This window comes from Eurosta solidaginis, chromosome 2 (assembly GCF_040869045.1).
Source record: "Eurosta solidaginis isolate ZX-2024a chromosome 2, ASM4086904v1, whole genome shotgun sequence".
Taxonomy (NCBI): domain Eukaryota; kingdom Metazoa; phylum Arthropoda; class Insecta; order Diptera; family Tephritidae; genus Eurosta; species Eurosta solidaginis.
Window position 1 is genome coordinate 132541302 of NC_090320.1, and position 21354 is coordinate 132562655.

General features: G+C 39.9%; 1 pseudogene; it reads left to right on the forward strand.

The window, feature by feature from the left end:
- The first annotated feature begins 2701 nt into the window (after positions 1-2701).
- LOC137241651 (FAST kinase domain-containing protein 4-like) lies at positions 2702-20075 on the forward strand (annotated as a pseudogene).
- The last annotated feature ends 1279 nt before the right edge of the window (positions 20076-21354 follow it).

The following is a 21354-nucleotide window of genomic DNA, read 5'->3' on the forward strand; positions in this document are numbered from 1 at the left end:
ATCGTTTCATTTTGGTATTTGCGTTTTTATGACTAAGGGCATACGTTAGAGGTTGGTGATCAGTGATTATTTTAACTTTATTTGAACCATAAAGGTAACTCCTCAGAGTACTTAATGCCCAAATTATGGCCAACATATCTTTTTCGTTGGTTGCATAATTTTCTTCGGTCTTGTTAAGTGTCCTAGAGATATATGTTATCGGCCGATTGTCTTGTGAGAGGACTGCCCCGATGGCAAAATCGGATGCGTCTGTTTGTGAGCTCAAAATCCCTCTTAAAATTTGGGTGAGCCAGTGTAATATCTCTTGATGCCAAAGCGGTTTTTATCCTGTTGAATGCTTCGATGGCACCTTCCTTGAGTTCTATATCCATTTTCTTATATTGTCTTTTTGAGACATTGCCGGCTTCTCCTCGAAGGAGTGCGGTCAAAGGCTTGGCTATCCTTCAATAGTCTTTTATGAACCTTCTGTAGTATCCTGAAATTCCCAGGAAAGACCTTAATTTCTTCAATTTGCGGTGAATTGGGAATCGTGATACGGCATCTACTTTTTTAGGGTTGGTTTTTATTCCTTCAGACCCAACAACTTATCCTAGGAATTCGACTTCTCCTTTTGCGAATTCGCATTTATCCAATTGTATTTTCATATTAGCCTTCTCTAGAGTTTTAAATACTACTTCGACATTATTCAAATGCTCTTCTTCGTCCTTTCCGAATATTATCACATCGTCAATGTAAACGTAACATCTTTTGCCAATGTGTTCTCGAAGGATATCGTCCAGAGCGCTTTGAAATTGCGACGGAGCGTTCTTAAGTCCAAATGGTAGTCGTAGAAATTCGTATTTCCCGTTAATCACGGAAAATGCTGTTTTCTCTATGTCGCACTCTCGAAGTGGTATCTGGTGGAATCTACTTTTAAGGCCAATGAGAGTAAATAGTTTGTTGTTTCCCAGGTTCGCTAAGACCTCGTTTATCTCCGGTATGGGGTACTTATCGGGAATAGTGACCGAATTAAGTTTTCGATAATCGATCACCATTCGGTACTTCTTCTCACAGGAGGTATCCGTCTTCTTGTCAACAATCCAGACGGGCGAGTTGTAAGGTGATTTTGATTTTCTAATGATACCATTATCAAGAAGTTCTTCTACGATTTCTTCCTTTAGGGCCATGGGATAAGGGTAAGGTCTGGAATACACCGGTTTGTCGGTAGTAGTCCTAATTTCGCCCTTAACTAGAGTGGTGAATGTTAATTTTTCATCGGGGTCGGAAAACAAATTTGGGCATCTTATGATAATATTGTTTATGTTTCGTTGTTGTTCTACAGAGAGATGTGGTATTTCCAATTTGACATTATTAACCTGCTGGGATATTCGCTGTTGTAGTGGGATAACGATCCTCGGAAAGATAGTCATTGTGCTTCCCTCAGTGTCTATGGCAGCTTTTAGTTTCTTCAAGGTGTCGTTGTCTATAATACCATGAAAGGAATTCAGGGGTGGCAGAATAAAGAATTTGATTTTTTCTACGTTTGGTCCGAAGATATCTATAAATGCATGGTGGGTAATCTCTATAGTACCCGCGACTGATTCCACCTTAAATGGTTTATTGGGTATTGGGTTTCTTATTCTAGTGGATTGAATATAGTTTTTATTGGATCCCGTATCAATCAGGAAATCCAATGACTCCTCGCGCCTTGATGTAAATTTGTAGTAAGGGAGCGAGGACGGAGTCAGTCTAAAAAATGAATCAAGTCGGGGTTGGCGTGATTTTGTTCGCTGGTAGTCAAGTTAATTTGTCCTTCGGGAGCTCCGTCCGGTTGTTGCGTTGCTCCGTAATAGTCGTCATAAGGATTGTTGCAATAAAGCTGGTTTGGATCCGGAGTCGTGAGGTAAGTATTTCCGTCAGATGCCCCAGCGTTCGCGTGGAAGTTGCGTTGCATTTTGTTAGGAGTTCGCGTATGTTGCGATGAGAGTGGGCGCTTCGGCGGTTGAGTATTTTGATTAGGACTGGGTCTATTTTGATAATTAACTTGTCTAAAATGTAGAGAGGGGTCCACGTCCATTGGGACTGGTGCCTTTTGGGATAGATTGGAACGGTTATTGCATCCCGGATTATATTGTTGTTGAGGGTGTGTGCCGAAGCCAGTGTTAGGCTGGAAATTAAAATTTGGTCGATTATAATAATTCATTGGATCGTTCTGATTGGGTTGGATTCGGGGTGTAGTGTTGAATGGTCGATTGTTGTAATTGTTCATATGTCTTGGAGGATAATTATACCGCTGCGGGGATGCCGCATAGGTAAGTTCGGAATAGAAGGGTCGGTGATTTGTTGCAGTCTGTCGTGGAGGTCGCGGTGGTGGTTGATTTAACGATTTATGCACGTTATGTGCTTGGTTCATCCGGAAAGCCATGTTGTCTAGCTGTTGGCATAGATGAAGGGCTAGAGGCAAGGTTGCGGGCTCTCGAATACTAAGAAGGCGAGGTAAATCGCCGTTTAGTCCCCTAATAAATGTATCGAGAGCTTTCTCCCGATACGAGTTTGTCATCGTTCTTATGGACTCGTCGCCAAGATCCAGGCATGATATCTTATCTAGAATAAGTGAAAGGTGTTGATACACCTTTTGATAAAAGGTCGGAATATCATCGTTACACTGGGCCAACGTAGTCATTTGGTATTCGAGGGTACCAATATCCCTCTTATCCGAATAATGCATCATGAGGCATTTACGAATTTGGACCCAGTCGAGTGGAGTACTGTAGGACTCCAGAGCAGTGTCGGCATCGCCAACAATTTTATGTCGTATGGTATGAGGGATTGAAAAGTATTTAGGCGTGTCCTTCAATGCTTCATATGCTTTTAAAATTCTATCTATGCTCTTTCGCCAGGAGCTGAATTCTCCCGGTTTACCTGAAAATTCCCGTAGAAATTTAACCATGTCGGGAATCCTATCCAAGTCATTGATATTCACTGTGCCCAGGGCTGCGTTACAATCGTGACCACTAAAATCAGTAACGTTAGGTTGGCTAATTCGGTCGAGCACAATTGTTTCAACGAAGGTGGGGTTACTAGTAGCAGGGTTAGGGGCGACAGGAAGTGTAGGATTTTCAGGATTAGCCCCTCCGTAATCTAGCCGGAACTGGTTTAGTTGTTCCACTAACTGCTCTGCTGTACCTGGCATTTTAACTATGTGTTTTATTACCTTTGTTCGTCGATATTATTCAAAAAGAAGGAAAGTTCCCTCGCATAAATTATTGACTCTTTTAATTAATTAATCCCCTGCAAGATTCACTGATTTAATACGTTTTTGCACATTTAGTATATGTTATCAATTTCGTAAGGTATTTACCTATTTTTTTCTTCTTATTTAGTAATAAATTCCCTTTGAACCATATGAATTTTTAATTTCTCTTTTTGCCTTTCTAGTAATACACTTGTTTCAATGATATTATAAGAACCTTCTCAAAATCTTTCAATCAATTCTTTCGACAATACAATTTTTAAGTTTTCTTTTTAACCAACATATTCAAATACTCAATAAATTCTCAAAGTTTATTCACTTATTTTTCCTTCTCGGAATTTATAATTAAAATTTTCGTTTAAATGCTTTCCAAGTTTCAACGACTTTTTCTCTAATAATTTTCACTTTCTTTTTTCCTTTTACAAATTTCACAGTAAGTTTACTTTTCTTTTACTCTTTATTATTTTATAAATTTTTAATATTCACAAGATTAGAATGTTTCACTTTGTTACGGATATCTTAAAAACTAGTCTTACATAAGAGTCCAGCGCTGCATGTGGGGTTTTCGCCGCTTCGGTGTTCGTCCTTTTCCCTCCTGGTACTTGGGTACCTGCTTATTCCAGTTCCCAGTGCCGCTGTAGACGCGTGGCCTTACTTGTTATTTTTCAGGCACTTTTAACGTTTTGTTATATATGTCACTCGCGTGGCCTTTCTTTTTGATTTTCAGGCACTACTACTTTCCGACACTCGCGCTCGTCCCTGCTCGGGCGCCAGTTAACTTATTTCATAATTAAGTTTCCAAAAAAATATATTTTCGGGAGCTTAGCTCCTTTATTCATTCAACTTCAACTTAAGACTAACTTTACAAAATTTGTTATTACTTAAATCTAACTTGCTCTGCTACTCAGCACTGCCTCTGCTGTTGCTTTACTCACTTGACGATTTCCATCACTTGTTGCAGATGGCCTTTTGCTGACGGTGCGCTTATCATCAATTGTTGCATTCACATTTGCTTATTTCCGAGTACTCGCTTGACGATTTCCATCGCTTGTTGCAGATGGCCTTTTGCTGACGGTGCGCTTCTCATCAATTGTTGCATTCCCAATTGCTTATTTTCAAGGAGTCATATTTCCGTACGTGACTTTATTTACTTTTCTGTGGAATGTGGTGTCTTCTTGTATTTGTAAGCTTTGAATACATATCTTTTGAATGTGTGTCGTGCTAACATATATAGTATATATCTCATACAACCGATTGTTCAGATAAGAAACTTTGCGCAATTTCTACCCTATTTTAACAGCTAGAAGCTTCAAATTTCACCAAATGCTTACGTATATAGCATATATTGTTGTCTGAAAAAACCATAAAGATCGGTAGTATATATAGTGTTTAGGCCAACAGCCCAAACTCTAAAACATATTGGGTCGCCCTCGCATTCGCTTTATATTTTTTAACAGAGCCAGTCGAACCGTTTATGTTAATCATGCAAATAAACAACGCAGGAATAAATGAACAGTTCGACTGGCAAGCGGGCTTAACAAATTCCGTTATTGGGCTTCTTGGATTTTTAACATCAACGTGTACGGACGTATCCCACCGGCGATTCCAGAATCATCAAAAAGGTAACCTACAAATATATGTATTAGTTAATTACTGTACTTAATCTTTATTTCGAATAAAGATACTTATATTTAAATTAAAATTCTAATACCAAACTTTTCCTCTTTTCGGCACTATATCTTGACCCGCACCATCCCTGAGCTGTGGCCCGGCCAAGACATTGGTCCTTCGAGCCGGATTGGCGAGCAATTACTTTCGGTTTTAACACATATATTTATACGTATATATATATATATATATATTTCATACAGTCCACTGGTTTTTTACTCTGAAAATTATTAAATTTGAATTTATTTGTTTCAAAATAAAAATTTTGCATACGAAATTTTATTGTAAATTTATTAGAATTTTATTCGATTTGTTGGGTTCTTTTTGTTGGTGGAAAGCGTTTTCTAATTTTTATATTAGCAAATTGGGTAATTCCACACATTCTGTCACTGTGTACGTAATTTTTTTTGAAAAATCAATTTTTCGATTTTTTTAATTTTCAATATGGAAGCATATAACCGCTTAGTTGACACAATTATTGAGTTCGACATCGAATTTTTAAGCATAGCCACTAACGAACACTCCAAAAATTCGCTGAAAATTCAGCAGCAGGAGTTGAAATCGATGTGGGAAAAAGCTAAAGAAGCTTTTGATGCGTTACTACAATCAGAAAATATATCTGAGAAGAATTTTACGGCAATTAGAAAAAAAAAATAAGTCGTGCTATACTGTTTTTGTGCGGTGTATGACAAAAATAAATGACTTGGCAGAAAAACTTGAGAAGGCAGAGCAGGAAAACGATGATGCCTTCACGCCACGCAATTTGCATTTAGCACCTTGTGATACTGATATATTCAAAGTTGATTATCTGTCATGGCCAACTTTTCGTGACATGTTCACGGTCATTTATATTCTAAATAAAAGCCTGTCGCCAGTACAAAAATTATATTATCTCATACAAAAAACACAAGGTGAATCCAGAGAAATCGTTAAGAAATGCGAATTGACGAATGATGGTTTTGATATAGCTTGGAAACATTTGTGCGACAGGTATGAAAATAAGAGAACTCAACACCCAATTAAAGATTATTTTCAACCTTCAATCAGTCGAAACAGAATGCGGTAATTCAATCAAAAGATTACAAAGGGACATAAATAATTGCATATCCTCGTTAGTAAGTTATCATATTGACATATCTAATTGGGATCCAATTATTACATATTTATTTTCAACTAAGCTTCCTGATGTGACCCTTTCGCTATGGGAACAGACCGTAGAAAACAAGACAGAAGCTTTCAAATGGGCGGATATGGACCGATTTCTGACAAATCGTTTTCAAAGAGTACAAAACCTCAAGAGGTATAAAACTCGAAGCAGGCCTCTGAACATCCCCCAAAGAAACTTGGCGCTTTCCAAGCAAGTGTAGCTAAAGGCACTCGTAAAATGGATCAAATGATCACAAAATGTATGCGTGTTCAAAGTTCAAAAATTTCAACACCAATGAAAGACTTGCTTTCATAAAAAGCAATCACTTCTGCATAAACTGTCTGTCATCGGGGCATTCAGTGTCAAAATGCACAATTGCATCAACTGCCATTTAAGACATAATACCCTGCTGCATTTGCAGACAAGTAAGGCAAAACCTACACAGGTAAATAATTCTGCAGATTTATCGGATGAGCAACCGTGCACTTCAAAGCAAGCTCAATCTCAAAGTGAATCTGCAAAACAAAAAAGGCAAAATAAAACTACAGTAAAATCTAATTTTATTAATACCAGTAAAGGTGTTTTACTAGGCACAGCTCGCGTCACCATTCATTATAATGGTACAGATTTTTCGCCCAGAGCTCTCATAGATTCGGGATCTGAATGCTCTTTTATCACTGAAAGACTCAGACGAAGAATCAACCTGCCAACTCGAAAGATGCATGGTCAAATTTCGGGCATCAATAATTCAGTTTCTGCGCAGGTAAAAGAGGCATGCGCCATTCAGTTGCGGTCCCCAGTTGACCCACTAATTTCTATTGACGCTTTAGTTCTAGTTCTACCACATTTGACAGGTAATTTGCCAACATGCGATGTTAGTGCATTAACACAACAAGCATTCCCTGATCTCGTGCTTGCGGATAAACGTTTCTTCGTGAATGAGCCAGTTGATCTTGTTCTGGGCGGGGATATTTATCCGCAAATCATATTAGACGGTATCAAAAAAATATTCTTAGCACTCTTTTAGCTCAAGAAACTGTCTTTGGTTGGATACTGATTGGTCGTGTTGATGCAGCCAGTCCAACCAATCATAATCGGGTATCCTTTTACAATGAAGTGGCTTTAGACAAGCAGCTAAGGTCATTTTGGGAGCTCGAAGACACGCCGAAAGCTAAAGCCTCCACATTAGAAGATACACTTTGTGAGGAATTTTATCAACGTACAACGCAGCGGAATTCTGACGGAAGATACATTGTGTCGCTTCCGTTCAGGTCAGAATTCCCAGGAGAGATAAATCTAGGTCCATCATTAAGAATAGCGTGCTCTAAATTCTATAAAAATGAAACCCGACTTAGAAAAAATCTAGATTTACAGAAAGAGTACAATAGAGTCATACTAGAATACGAGACTATGGGACATATGTCAAAATTAGATTCAATTCAATCGGCCAATGCAGTCGACAATTACTATACATCATGCAGTAATAAAAGAAGAAAGCATCTCTACCAAAGTAAGAGTTGTTTTCAATGCCTCTTCACGCTCTTCGAATGGTGTCAGCCTGAACGATGTTCTTCTCCCTGGTCCTGTGCTTCAGGCTGACCTACCAACATTAATTCTTCGCTGGCGACTTTTCAGATACGTCTTCAATAGCGATATTGAGAAGACGTATAGGCAATCCTAGTAGATAACAATCATACAAGATACCAAAGAATAGTTTTCCGCTCAAGTCCAGATAATCAAATCAGTCTGTATGAGCTCAAAACGGTGACATTTGGTATTAATTGTGCTCCTTATCTAGCAATAAGGACATCACTTAAACTGGCTGATGATTCCGAAAAATCTCATCCAATCGGCTCAAATATCCTACGAAAAAATATGTATGTCGACGACGTTCTTTCGGGAGGGCATACTATAGCATCTGCGATCAGAGCAAGAGATGAAATTTCCGGGGTTTTAAGTTCAGCTGGTTTTCCATTACGAAAATGGACTTCAAATTCCAGTGAAATATTACAGGGTATTCCCAAAGCTCATCTAATGAGCGAAGATTTCTTAGAATTTGAAGATTCAAGTATTAATCAAGTATTAATTCAAGTATTAGGTGGAATGCTCATTCCGGTCAGTTTTACTTCATAGCAAAATCTATAGAAGAGAATACCGAGCCTACAAAAAGAGCGATACTATCGCAAAACTCTTTGATCCATTAGGGTGGTTAGCTCCAACAATTATCGTGGCGAAAATGATTATGCAAAATATCTGGTTAGAGGGTACTGGCTGGGATGAAACCGTTTCGTCTTCAACATTAGACAGGTGGACAAATTTTACCAATACGTACAAGGAGATCGACAAAATACGAATACCGCGATGGGTATCCTTTTCTCCAACAGAAAAGGTCGAAATCTACGGATTCTGCGACGCCTCCCAAAAAGCGTATGGTGCAGCCGTGTATTTGAGAGTGGAAAGCAACGGCGGCATATTTGTGAATCTGCTTTTGGCAAAAACAAGAGTAGATCCAGTCAAAACCATCTCACTTCCTCGACTGGAACTTTGCGGAGCTGTATTATTAGCGGAAATAACCGAATCTATCTGCACTAACCTTGATTTAGGTCAACAAAACATTCACCTGTGGACAGATTCGACAATCGTGCTGGCCTGGATACGAAAACCTCCATACTCATGGTCAAATTTCGTTGCGCATCGAATTACAAAAATCGTGGACAAAGTTGGAAATTCATCGTGGTATCACGTGGATTCAGGTAAAAATCCAGCAAATTTAGCCAGTAGAGGAATACTAGCCGAGGATTTAGTCAACAATTCTCTGTGGTGGCAGGGTCCTTCTTGGCCCCAAGAAGAGAAGGAAAAGTGGCCAACACAAGATTTGGATTTTAACACGAATATTGAAGAAAAACGCGTGCAAGTACATGCTACCGCAATTTAAAACAATATTAATGATATTCTCAATAGATTTTCAAATCTTCCTAGGGCTTTAAGAGTTATCTGATATATACTCAGGTTTTTTCATAGAACGCATTCTAAAACGAAAGATTATAGTCAACCTGAATCTTATTTAATTTCCTCAGATGAAATTAAAGCTACAACAACCCGTTTAATAAAACTTGCTCAGAAGCAATATTACGAATCAGAAATTTCGAGCTTGCAATCCAAAACACCAATTGGATCTAAAAGCGAAATACTGTCTCTCACCCCATATCTTGACGAAGACGAAGTAGTGAAAACGGGTGGACGACTTGGTGCATCCAAAGATACTACCGAATCTGAACGCCATCCTATAATACTTCCGTACAATTGTAGGTTTACTCGTCTTTATGTTCAATTTGTCCATGAAATTTCCCTCCATGGTGAAAACCAATTAATGCTGCGCATCATTAGAACACAATACTGGATACTAAAAGTTAAAACCATGATACGATCCGTAATTCATAATTGTAAGATCTGCACGATCTTTAAAAAACGATCTCAAAGTCAGCTCATGGGAATTCTACCTCAAGAACGCATCACATTTTCGCGTGCATTTACCAATACAGGGGTGGATTTCGCAGGGCCTTTCGACATTAAGAGTTACAGTGGGCGCGGGTGTCGTACCTCAAAGGGTTACGTTTTTCTATTCGTTTGCTTTTCTACTAAGGCTATACATTTAGAAGCCACTAGTGATTTAAGCACCTCCTCATTTCTAGCCGCGCTTTCAAGATTCGTAGCTAGACGAGGATGTCCAAGAAATATTTATTCGGACAATGGAACAAACTTTGTCGGTGCATCACGCGCATTAAAAGCGGAATTTAAGGAATTTCTTGCCGATGCAAGAAATCAAACCCTGTCAAAATATTCCCATCAGGCATTAAATTGGCATTTCATACCAGCAGGAGCTCCACACATGAGGGGACTATGAGAAGCGGGAGTGAAAAGCTTTAACAGCCACTTTAAAAAAGTGGCCTTAAACAACGAATTCACTTTTGAGGAATTTAACACGTTGAGTCGTGTCTCAATTCTCGCCCTCTTAGCCCCGCTTCAAATGAACCATCTGACCTTTAGCCTCTAACACCAGGACACTTTCTGATTGGAGGACATCTATTTGCACCAGCGGAAATCAGCATTGATGAAAATACTGCCTCAATTGTCAATCGCTGGCAGAAACTCAAGGCGTTGCATCAAAACTTCTGCAGAAGATGGAAATCAGAATATCTTTCGGAACTACAGAAACGGATAAAATGGAAGCATCCTAAATCAAATATGCAAGTCGGAGATATGGTGGTTATACGGGAAGACAATCTTCCTCCCAACGAATGGAGATTGGGGCGTGTGATTAAGTTACACTCTGGCTCAGACAACCGGGTTCGCGTTGTGGATATAAGGACTGAAAGGGAGCAAGTGACAAGACCACTTGTCAAACTAATATTACTACCACCATATACCGCGGAAACCGAAAACACAACATACCCTAATCTTCAGCAGTGACGCTAGAATTGGAGTTACAAAACCTCTACACAACACTAAAAACTTCTCCTAACTACAACTAAGCAACTTCAACAAAACTCATGGTGGAAACAAACATTTTGTTGCGGGGGGAATGTGGCACCCGTGTCGTAGGGCGCGATCGCACGCAAATATAAGAAATAAAAAAGAGAAGAATTAATACCGAGTAATTACAATTATTTATTTATAAATATTTTACAATATTTGCTTATCAAAGTGAACCACTCACAAACTTCCTGGTCATCAGGAAAATTAATTACTTCACAAGATAAATAGCTCTAATATGCAGTCGCGCAATTGCAAAGAAATTAATCGAACTACAAAATGCACTTAACGCGTTCAAATTTACGCAAGGGATTACTTGCAAATCGCAAATTGAAAATTAAAAATTACGTCACAATGGCAAGGAGTTAAATTATACAAAATAAATTCCCTTGGCAGTTCACAATTTAGACCACAATTTAAAGTTTAAGGTATACACTCGGAGAATTAGGAAACTCACCTGGGGCTAGCTGCTGGCTCTTGAACGTTCCAAATTAGAAAAAAAGATTTAAAAACGAAAAAGGTCCGCACCACCTCTCGATAGCCAACTTTCGTCGAGTTTTTCCCTTTGAAGTTAGCGCTCGGCAGGGGTGGGCCGTTACCGGTAAATAATAATATTGCCAAAAAATGTGTATTAGGGTGGTAGCGAATATTTAGGCTGGTGGCCTAAACATGCCGGCCTCTTTGCAGCGAGCAACTCGAAAGAGCAAAACAAAAAACTGGTGAGTACGCCGGCAACCTTCCCAAGGCAGGATAACTAAATAAATTAAAACTTTGATATGTATGTATAGTTGGATAGTAAGTACGATCTCCAGCGGACATCCGTGCTCGCAGTAATGCAGCCTCGCTGAACTGTGGATGAAAAAGAAAAGCGTTAGTAATCAAGTACGCGGGGTTGCTTGGTTTTAAAATGCACCTTGTAGTATAGTTAAAGTTTTTATAGTGGGTGGGCTCCGGACACGACGAGGCCGAAAATTGTGGCTTGGGTGAGGAGCCCGCCGACAGTCGACGTGGGTGTGCCTCCGACCATTATACTGGCGTAGACGTCGGCGCCCAAAGTGAGCAACACTGGCGACGATCGGTAAAATGTCGGATCGGCCAGCTTCATGAACTGGAATGGGGCCGCTACTGACGGGTCCAGATTTGCCGTGGGGTTTAATCTGGCATAGTTTGCTATTACGGTGGCTTGGGTCGTGATCTTTCCCGCTACCCCATACTTCCCTCGAAGAACGACGGTGCACCTCGAAAGGCGTGCGGTATTGTTACACTCTAGGTGTAGATCCTTGCACAGATTGGCATCGACAATGCTGGTGGGAGCGCAGGCATCTAACAGGGCGCGGACCAGATGTAAACGACCCCTGCCTCAATTCGGACTATGGCTGTCGGCGCGATGGCTATCAATGCTCGAGTTATAGTCGGTGCCGCTAAATTGTCCCGGAGTCTACCACTCCTGAAGCCAGTGGGGTTTGTTGTTGCCTCACGTGAGCTCGATGGTTGTTTCGCATCTTATTAGGGGCCACCCTCCCAGTGAACTGTCGTGACGAGCGGGACGGACGCGGTTCCGCGTCGTCACGCTGTTTACCAGTAGGGCGGTGCGATGGGCGGAAAGGACGTGTCTCCGCGCCATCCCCGATTTGTAAGCGCGCGAAAGCGCCGTGCATAGGCGAGCGGTTCTCGGGTCTCTCATGACGTAGTGGTGGCCGGAATCTCGGCGTTTCTAAGCTGCCCGATTGGGCTACCTCTGCTGCATTGGCCAGCCTCTCTTCTTCCTCTTCCTCCTCGACTTGCTGGGCCCATGATTTCGTTTGCTCCGTGACATGGATGGAGAGGACCCCATCCGAGCTCGCATCGTCGTCGTCGTGCTTGCCTTGAGGTGGCGACGGCTGATCCTCGTCCAAATGTAGCGTCGTGTGATGTGGTTCACTGCAACGTCGGCATCGGTCTTGGCTGGGGCATATTTCCAGCCGGTGGAACGGGGATAGGCAGTTGGGACAATAGCGATGAATGAGTACTGCAGGTAGTCGCTCCTCAGTCGACATACCACGGTAGATTGAGCACAATCGCACTCCGTGCGGTTTGGTGCACAGACGGCAAGCGATGGTGAATGCATTGGGGCGTGCCTCGGTTTTGGAGCGTTTGAATGCAAATCCAGGCATGGCTGGAAATGGTAGCGTTTAGTAATATCGCTGCACCGGTTGGTTGGGTGGCTAATGGCCGGAGGCCAGGGCTCGATTCTGGCTGACATATTGGTTGGCGTACTCGGGATAAGGGATTCATACCTCCACCGGTATTTTTAGCCCCAACAATAACAGTTACCGACACTGGGGTTGTTGCTAGCGATACAAGTGTACCTGAAAAAAATAGTACGGGCTCGATAACCAACGCTATAACGGCCGCACCTTCCCAGCTCTCTGGTGCGCTATCCGCTACTCCTTTGCAGGTGACTGCCGTGCCACCTCGTAGGGCTGTATTTGTGTCCCGATTACACGCCTCGCTTACCGAAAATGACATTGCTCATTACGTTTGCTCTAAACTTGGTCTTGCACCCACTAGTAACATCAATGTGTATAAATTTAACTTTAAATATGATAGAGACATCTCCTCATTCAAAATATCCCTTTCAGATGAATAATTCGATAAGGTACTTGATTCCTCTTTTTGGCCCAAGCATACTGTGGTTCACTTGTTCACGAGAAAGGCGAGGGCCGAACCTGTTTTATTACAGCCAAAAAACGGTATGACGAACACAGTAATAACAACACAACGGTAATTGCTGATCTGTCCCGTCTTCTCATTAATTATCAAAATGTTCGTGGTTTACGATCAAAACTTGTTCCATTCTTCCTTAATTCTTTCAACTTTTCTGCACAAGTTGTAGCTTTTACGGAGACCTGGCTAAAGCCTGATAATTACAATTCTGAGGTTTTTTCAAATAAATATACTGTTTATCGGCGTGATCGCATCTCTAGAGCGGGAGGTGTCCTTATTGCTGTTGAATCTAACCTATCATCCGAGTTGATTTCGCTGGACAATATCTCTCATATCGAATTCATAGCAGTTAGGCTTTCATTCGGTAGCTATAGCGTAATTGTTTGCTGTTCGTATATACCACCTCGTTCGGAATTTCATTATGCTCAATGATCTGTTGGCTTCCCATGATTGGTCGGATCTCTATGCTTGCACTGATGTCGATTCGGCTATCTCTATATTTTACAGTACGCTTGATAGCTTCTTTGATACCTGCATTCCTACTCGCTATACCCTATGTTCGAATAAGCCCCCTTGGTTTTCAAGGCAACTTATCAGACTTAATAACATCAAATCTAGGCTTTATAAGAGGTTCAAGAAATCTGGAGCATCTGCAGACCTCTCTAAATATCTAATAGCTCGTTCTAAATTTCATCGTCTTAATCAGCTTTGTTATAAAAATTACTTGAGTTGTTGTAAAGCCCAATTTTTTAGAAATCCAAAAAAGTTTTACAGTTTCGTAAATTCAAAGCGGAAAACTTCTGGGTATCCTTCCTCATTAACCTTTGGAGGTAAAAAAGCTTGCACTGATGACGACGTTGCTGAACTATTTTCTGAGTTCTTTAAGTCCACGTATTCATCCAGTGGTTTTCATTCTGGTCAATATCCATATCGCTTAGATAGCTCGAATTACATTAGGAATCCTGCTATTGATGGTAATATTGTTCTTCAGAGTCTTCAATCTTTGAAGCCCACCTCTTCTCCGGGACCGGACCGTGTTCCTAGTTGCGTGCTTAGGTACTGCGCCGAAAACATGTATGAGCCTATTTTAAAATTATTTGAGCTATCTCTGGGATCTGCGTCATTCCCGGCACTTTGGAAACAGTCTTTTATTATACCCCTGCATAAAAAAGGTAGTAGGTCAAAAGTTGAAAACTACAGGGGTATTGCTAAACTTTCAGTCATTCCTAAAGTCTTTGAACAGATTGTCACCAATCAACTGCAATATCAGTGTTCTAGTCTTTTGTCTCCATGTCAACACGGTTTTATTCGTCAAAGGTCAACCACTACAAATTTGCTTGTATTCACCTCAATAGTTATGGAAGGATTTTTAGCGAACAAGCAAACGGATGTCATCTACACGGACTTCAGCAAAGCATTTGATACCGTCAACCACGAGTTGCTTATTCATAAGCTTGATTTACTGGGCTTTCCGTTTCACCTATTAATGTGGCTGAAAAGCTATCTTTCTAACCGGACCCAAAAAGTCCTGTTCAAGTGCAATCTGTCGGAATCGTTCGGAGTTTCCTCCGGCGTACCCCAGGGAAGTCATCTAGGCCCTTTGCTCTTTGCCCTTTTCATTAATGACTTGCCACAGACAATATTATATTCCCATACTATAATGTATGCGGATGATGTAAAACTTTGCTACACTTACTGTCCTACCGATTTGAGTTCCTTGGATCTTCTTCAGGCCGACTTGGACTCGTTCCAATGTTGGTGCACAACAAATTTATTAGCTTTAAATTGCTCTAAATGTAAGCATATGACATTTCACCGAGTGAAGCCAGCATTGAAATCTTATGTAATAGATGGTACGCCTTTGGAGCGTATATCTATTGCAAATGATCTAGGTGTCCTTTTTGATCCGAAATTGAATTTTAACATGCATATTTCATCTATAGCCAACAAAGCGTTGGGTTTACTTGGATTTGTTAAAAGATGGGCTAAAGAGTTCGATGATCCGTACCTCACTAAGGTTCTTTACACATCGCTGGTTCGTCCAATACTCGAGTATTGCTCATGCTTTTGGTCCCCTGTTTCTCAAAAGCATATAAAGCGTCTTGAGTCAGTTCAAAAGCAATTTTTGATATTTGCATTGTGCAGCCTTAATTGGGACTCAAGTCTCCACCTTCCTCCATACAGAAGTAGACTTCTTCTTATTAACTTACCCACTTTGGAAAATCGGAGAATATTACTGGGGGTATTGTTCATCCATAAGCTCATTATTGGAGAAATTGATTCCGCGGACCTCCTCAGCCGCTTGTTTTTTGCGGTTCCCCCTAGAGTATCCAGACACTACGTTCCTTTCTATTTACCCCTTTGTCGACGAAACTTTGCTAAAAATAATCCTCTTCTTATCTGGTGCGCGCACTACAATGACTTGTATAGCTGCATCAGTCTTGAATGTACTTTTGCCACTATACGTAATGCAATACTTGCCTATCTAATTTAAGAGATGCAAGCTAATTTAATTTGCCGGCATTTTATTAAAAAATAAATAAATGTAAGGCGCGATAACCTCCAAAGAGATCTAAGGCCGAGCTTCTCTTCCAATTTGCGTCGTGCTCCTCTTGATTTTTCCCTACAAATTGGCCGGACGGGACCTACATGTTTTTATGCCGACTCCGAACGGCATCTGCAAGGCAGATGAGTTTTCACTGAGAGCTTTTCATGGCAGAAATACAATCGGAGCGCTTGCCAGACACTGCCGAGGGGCGACCCCGCTTAGAAAAATTTTCTTCTAATTGAAAAATCTTATTTCTAAAATTTTGATGTTGCTTTGCCCGGGAGTTGAACCCAGGGCATACGGTGTGATAGGTGGAGCACGCTACCATCACACCACGGTGGCCGCCTTTATTCCTTCGATAAAAAACAGGAACTATCTCGCTTAAGGATGGAGGAACATTTATCAACATGTATCATTAAGAAGGAACAAGACAGTACTGTGTTGATTGGAATCTGGTGCATTCCAACAACGTAAAAAACATGCTTTTTCATGAGTCACTGACCGGAATCGTATGCATTCCGGCAGTATAATCTTATGGGTCAGGCATCGAGCTGATTGGAATCCGGTGCATTCCAACAACACAGGTCATGTTACTTTTTTATGCCTTGTGATGGAATATCCTCATTACACTACTCTTAGCACTGCCGTATTCCCATGACATGCTGATTGGAATCTTGTTGCATTCCAAAAGGAAGATTGGAATCCACTGCATTCCGAAATCATGCTGAGCGGAATCTGATGCATTCCGCCAGTATAAGATTTCGGCATAAGATCTTATTTCTGCTCATATTTCTTATTATTATTATATTCTGAAATTAAATAGTAATGTTCATTAATCTTTCTTTGTTTGTAATATAACATTGTTGAAAGCTCGATATATCTTAAATTTTATCTTTTGAGTTGTATATTTATATATCTTTTATATTATGCAGTCGACCATAGTTTGTCGTCGACTTTAAATAATAAATAAATAAATATGGAAAGCATATGGTATCACGGTAAACCAGTGTGTTGTCACGGCTCATTGTAATTGCCCTACAAAAATTTGGTCATAAAACTGACCCACGCCCATGCAAATGTGACTATGAATATAACCTATGAATGACTATAAAATGACTAGTCAAATGACGTCGTGCCGATAAAATGTGCGACAGATGTAAAGAGGCCTTTATTCGCGGTCTGGGAACACTCTTTGTGTTGATTTGGGCCATGTTGTGTGAGAATCACAAATTGTGGCGTATTTGTTGATTTCAACACAACCTGGCAGGATATCCTACACTATCGAGTGTGGTAATTTGTAGAGCTGTCAGCTGCTCACTCTTCCAATCATTGGAATGCGACAGCTGTGCGGTGCTGCCCATTGCAGTGTAATGATACATAATGGTCATGTCAAGAAAGTATTTTAGGGAAAACTCGCGTCTGAGTTCTAACGCGACATAAAATTTATAGTCCTTTTTTTTTTTTTAATTTCTCCTTTGTTTGTAGTATCTATGACATATGTGTCCTCGAACACTTTCACGACAGGAGTTCTGACGCGACCTCAACGCTGATAATTATTTCTGGAAATTTTCATTTTTTTTTGGTTTGGGTTTTCCCATAACGTTGATTTTGTTGAATTACTATTTCGTAAAAACATTCTGAACCTTCCTTTAATTATTTTATCAATCTTAAAGATTGTATTGTAATCTCCTATTAGCTCTTCCACCGTTAAGTTTACGCTACTAAACAACGTTGAAAGGCTTGGAATTTTTCGGTCTTAAAATTTGAAGTTATTTCTTTATAGTTCACGAAACAATCTAAAACTTAGTTGGAGTTTTAGAAGAAAACTTAACTTTTCCTAATAAAAATAATAATGGCAAAACTGATTTAAGGAAAATAACTATTTTGCTCATATTTTTTTAATGTTTTTTGTTTTTGATAAAAGGAAGCCCGTGATAAACAACCCAGAGCGCGCCTTCTTATCTAGGTCTATATTTTCGCGATTATATATATGTATTCTGATTTTGTTCACGTACTAACACTCGGGTGTGTTGGATCTCTTGGATCCGAGTTGTGATACCCTTTGGATCGCGCGCAATGTGCTTACTGCGTAAGCAAAAGTCATCGAGTGGCACCCTTGTTTCGTTCATTCAAAATGACATTCATTCATGGAAATGAGTATAGATACATTTTGAATGAATTTTCACTATGAAGAAAAAATTGTGTGATGGGTAAGTATGCAAGTATCGTTCCTTTTTTATAATTTTATAAATTTACTAATTTTTTATTCTTTTATTTCATTTCAGGTACTCTTTTTATTTCATTTCAGGTACACAGCTACAATGGAAAGTTGGATACAATGAAAGCGATTGCGTGGGATTTCCAAACTTTCTAGCAACAAATATAATTCATTGCTGTACGCCTTTGCGAAAGGCAAAAACAATATCCCAACGGTTCGAACACATTTTGCGACAGAGTGTAAACCCACGTTGCTCAAACCTCTTACGACCTGGATATTTGAGAAGGCATTCTTCAGTTATGGCAAACACAGAGTCAGCAATGACATATCTGGACATCCCAGACAAGTCGGAAAGCGACAAAACTTTATTATTAAGTAATTGGAATACGAGGTTTACTCATTGCGGACCCAACCCCTGTTCCACATTGCGGATTAACCTCTTCATCATCATCATCCTCTTACGACTCCGCCGGCAATTCAGTCGCTGAAGAAAGTAGTAGCACTAGTAGCGAAGAAGAGGAATCGACTTCTGAGAATTTTGCTGCTATTGAGATGATGAAGCTCCAACAAATCTTAGTTTTGCAAAACAAAATTGATTTGGTAAAAGAGAGCCAAGCTAAAAAGCAATACGAGGAAATAACAAATTTTTGCAGGGCACAAATGGAAATGGACCACTTTCACGCAGCATGCGTTAACAATATTTTCAATATTAGCTGAATGGGGTTCAATGCATCGTGCAAAAATCAATGAATTTGAAAATGATGCACGCTTCTTGCGCATCTGTCGTGGTTTAGGGCGTACAGGAGCAAATAGGGCTGGTGCTGCGACCAATGACACAAATAACTCGAAGCGTATATCAGGGTTTCGCACAGATGATCTCAATACTGTGCTGGGTGTTGCTGGAGATGACGAAGCAGCTAAGTTAATTGCTAGCATAAGTTCGCCACAAATGGTAAAAGTGATGAGCACTTTGGCGCAACGTAAAACGACGTAGCACACCACTTTTGTGCTCGCTTGCCTTCAATATAAGTAGTACAACAGATCAGCTGGATTTAAAGCAGTGTGCTGATGTATTATATGCAATGGGCACCCTAAATGTTCAGGATTCTGTGCTGGCAGCGAAAGTTTGTGCTGATATACAAGCGGTGCTAAATAAAAACTCTGAAAGGTCTGCTGTTGTCGGATCCATTTTAACTAGTTTGGGCATAATGAGGTGTCGAGATTTGGATATAATGGAAGCGCTTACGCAATGGACATTAAATAATTCCGAAATTTGTCGACCACGAGATATTAGCGCACTCTTTATTACATCTGCTACATTGAATTTTAAAAATTCTAATTTAGATGATGCACGTAACAAGTTGAGCACATCTGTTGTAAGCGCTGATTTTCAAAAGAGCATCGATTGGCTTAATCACGTATGGTCGTTGGCAATGTTAGGACTTGTAAATGACGATAAATTGACTAGTGTTTTAAGCGCTGACTTCATAGCGAAACTTGAAAAGGGCACTAATGGTCTCTCGCCCACATCGAAAATGAAGCTTTTAAACCGAAATGGATATGCACAACTTATAGCTAAAGAATATAAAGGCTCACTTTTAGCTGCGGATAGTTCAGTGTACACCTTACCGTTAGCGCATTCTAAAAATAAACAAATATTAGTAAACGCGCTAAAAAGTTTACTGCCCAACAGCAACTCTTTGAAACGTTTGCAAGATAGTAGAATGGGGGTCCTAATTGATGCGTATTGCTTATTCGACAACAAACGGAATCCGCTACCTGTAGATAAACAAAATCAAAAAGCTATCAAGATTGCGCTAATGATTGTCGATTTCCATGATTTCTGCCACGGCACCCATCGTTCCGCGAGCGGTGTTACAAGTATTTGCTTTGAACTATTAGAAAAGGTGGGTACACAGTTATAGCAGTGCCTTATACCGAGTTCAATACAAGCGATAAGCTGTTAAAGAGAGTGCAGTATTTGGAAGCGAAATTTAAAGCGATAATTAGTAGTCAAGACTAATTTTTATGAATTTTACCAGGTATGTAAGTGTTGTTCAAAACCGAACACTTATTGTTTAAATAATAATAAATTCACACAAGCACACAGTACTAGTTAAACTGCGAGAATCATAATTAGCTACTTTTTGGGTTTTTCATTTATATGAGAAATGAATTCTTGGTTGCACTTGCATTCTCGAGCTAAAGAACAACAAACTTATTGAAAAACCTACTATTAAATGTAACCATTTATTTGGAAATTTAAACAAGGCAAAATGCTAATTTTTAAAATAAAACATGCTGATTGTGTTAGAGTAAAAAAATATTTTTTTTTTTTCACCAGGTTACAAAGGGTGATCTAGCTAAAATTGTGCTACTACACCAGTATGCACTGAGAAGGGCGAGAAAATTGCTTCACGTCGTCGTGGGGAGAAGCACTGGCGTTTAGTTGGATGGGGTCAAATCTTTGGTGGTCAAACTATACAGCCTGTATGGGACAGCAACCCGTTGGTTGGAATTAATTTATGATGGTAAGTAGGTCGTAACGATAGCTAAATCACCTTAATTTCAAATCCGTTAATTTAAAGGCGAAACTAAATGGGTTAAAATAAATATATGTATGTATATGTGAATATTCATGAATATGCAGCGGGATATTGTATTCCTTTTCGTAGATTTTGAAAGCTATCGGCAAAGATTTGTTCCTATAAATGCATATTCATTCATACGAAAGGGAAGTTTACTACCTGCGTCTGGTTTTCAATGTATAATCCACCTTAATGCCTTCATTTTATCGTTGAGAGTTAAATTAATTTAATTTTACACATGTCCGCAATTTAAGTGAAAGGAAATGATTGTTAAGGGAATTAATATGGATACTTTGTTTTAAAGATTTAAAAAAACAAAGAAGCAATGTTATTACAAATACTACTGCTACAAAATATGGGCTTTGATTTCAAAGAGTATTTGACGGGAGGACCGAAATTTATTTCATTTTTCATTTGTTTCATTTCATTTATTTGGGAATTATTAGTACAATAAGACCATCTTCCGGTCTTTTATAGTACAAAACATTATTACATGAAAATTTTATTACATGATGATTTGTATTTGTATTCTGTGGCAGATAGTGGATCTGCGGTAGGGTTCTGTTGGCCTCGTTCGGGGTGAACGAGAGCGGGTTTAAGTGGGTTAGTTATAACGGGTTTGAGTTACAAGGCTCCCTCACCCTCACTGGAGGGTGGTAGTAGGGCCAATTTCGTGATTGGTCTGGTGGTTTGCCCCCTTGCCGTATCCAGTTC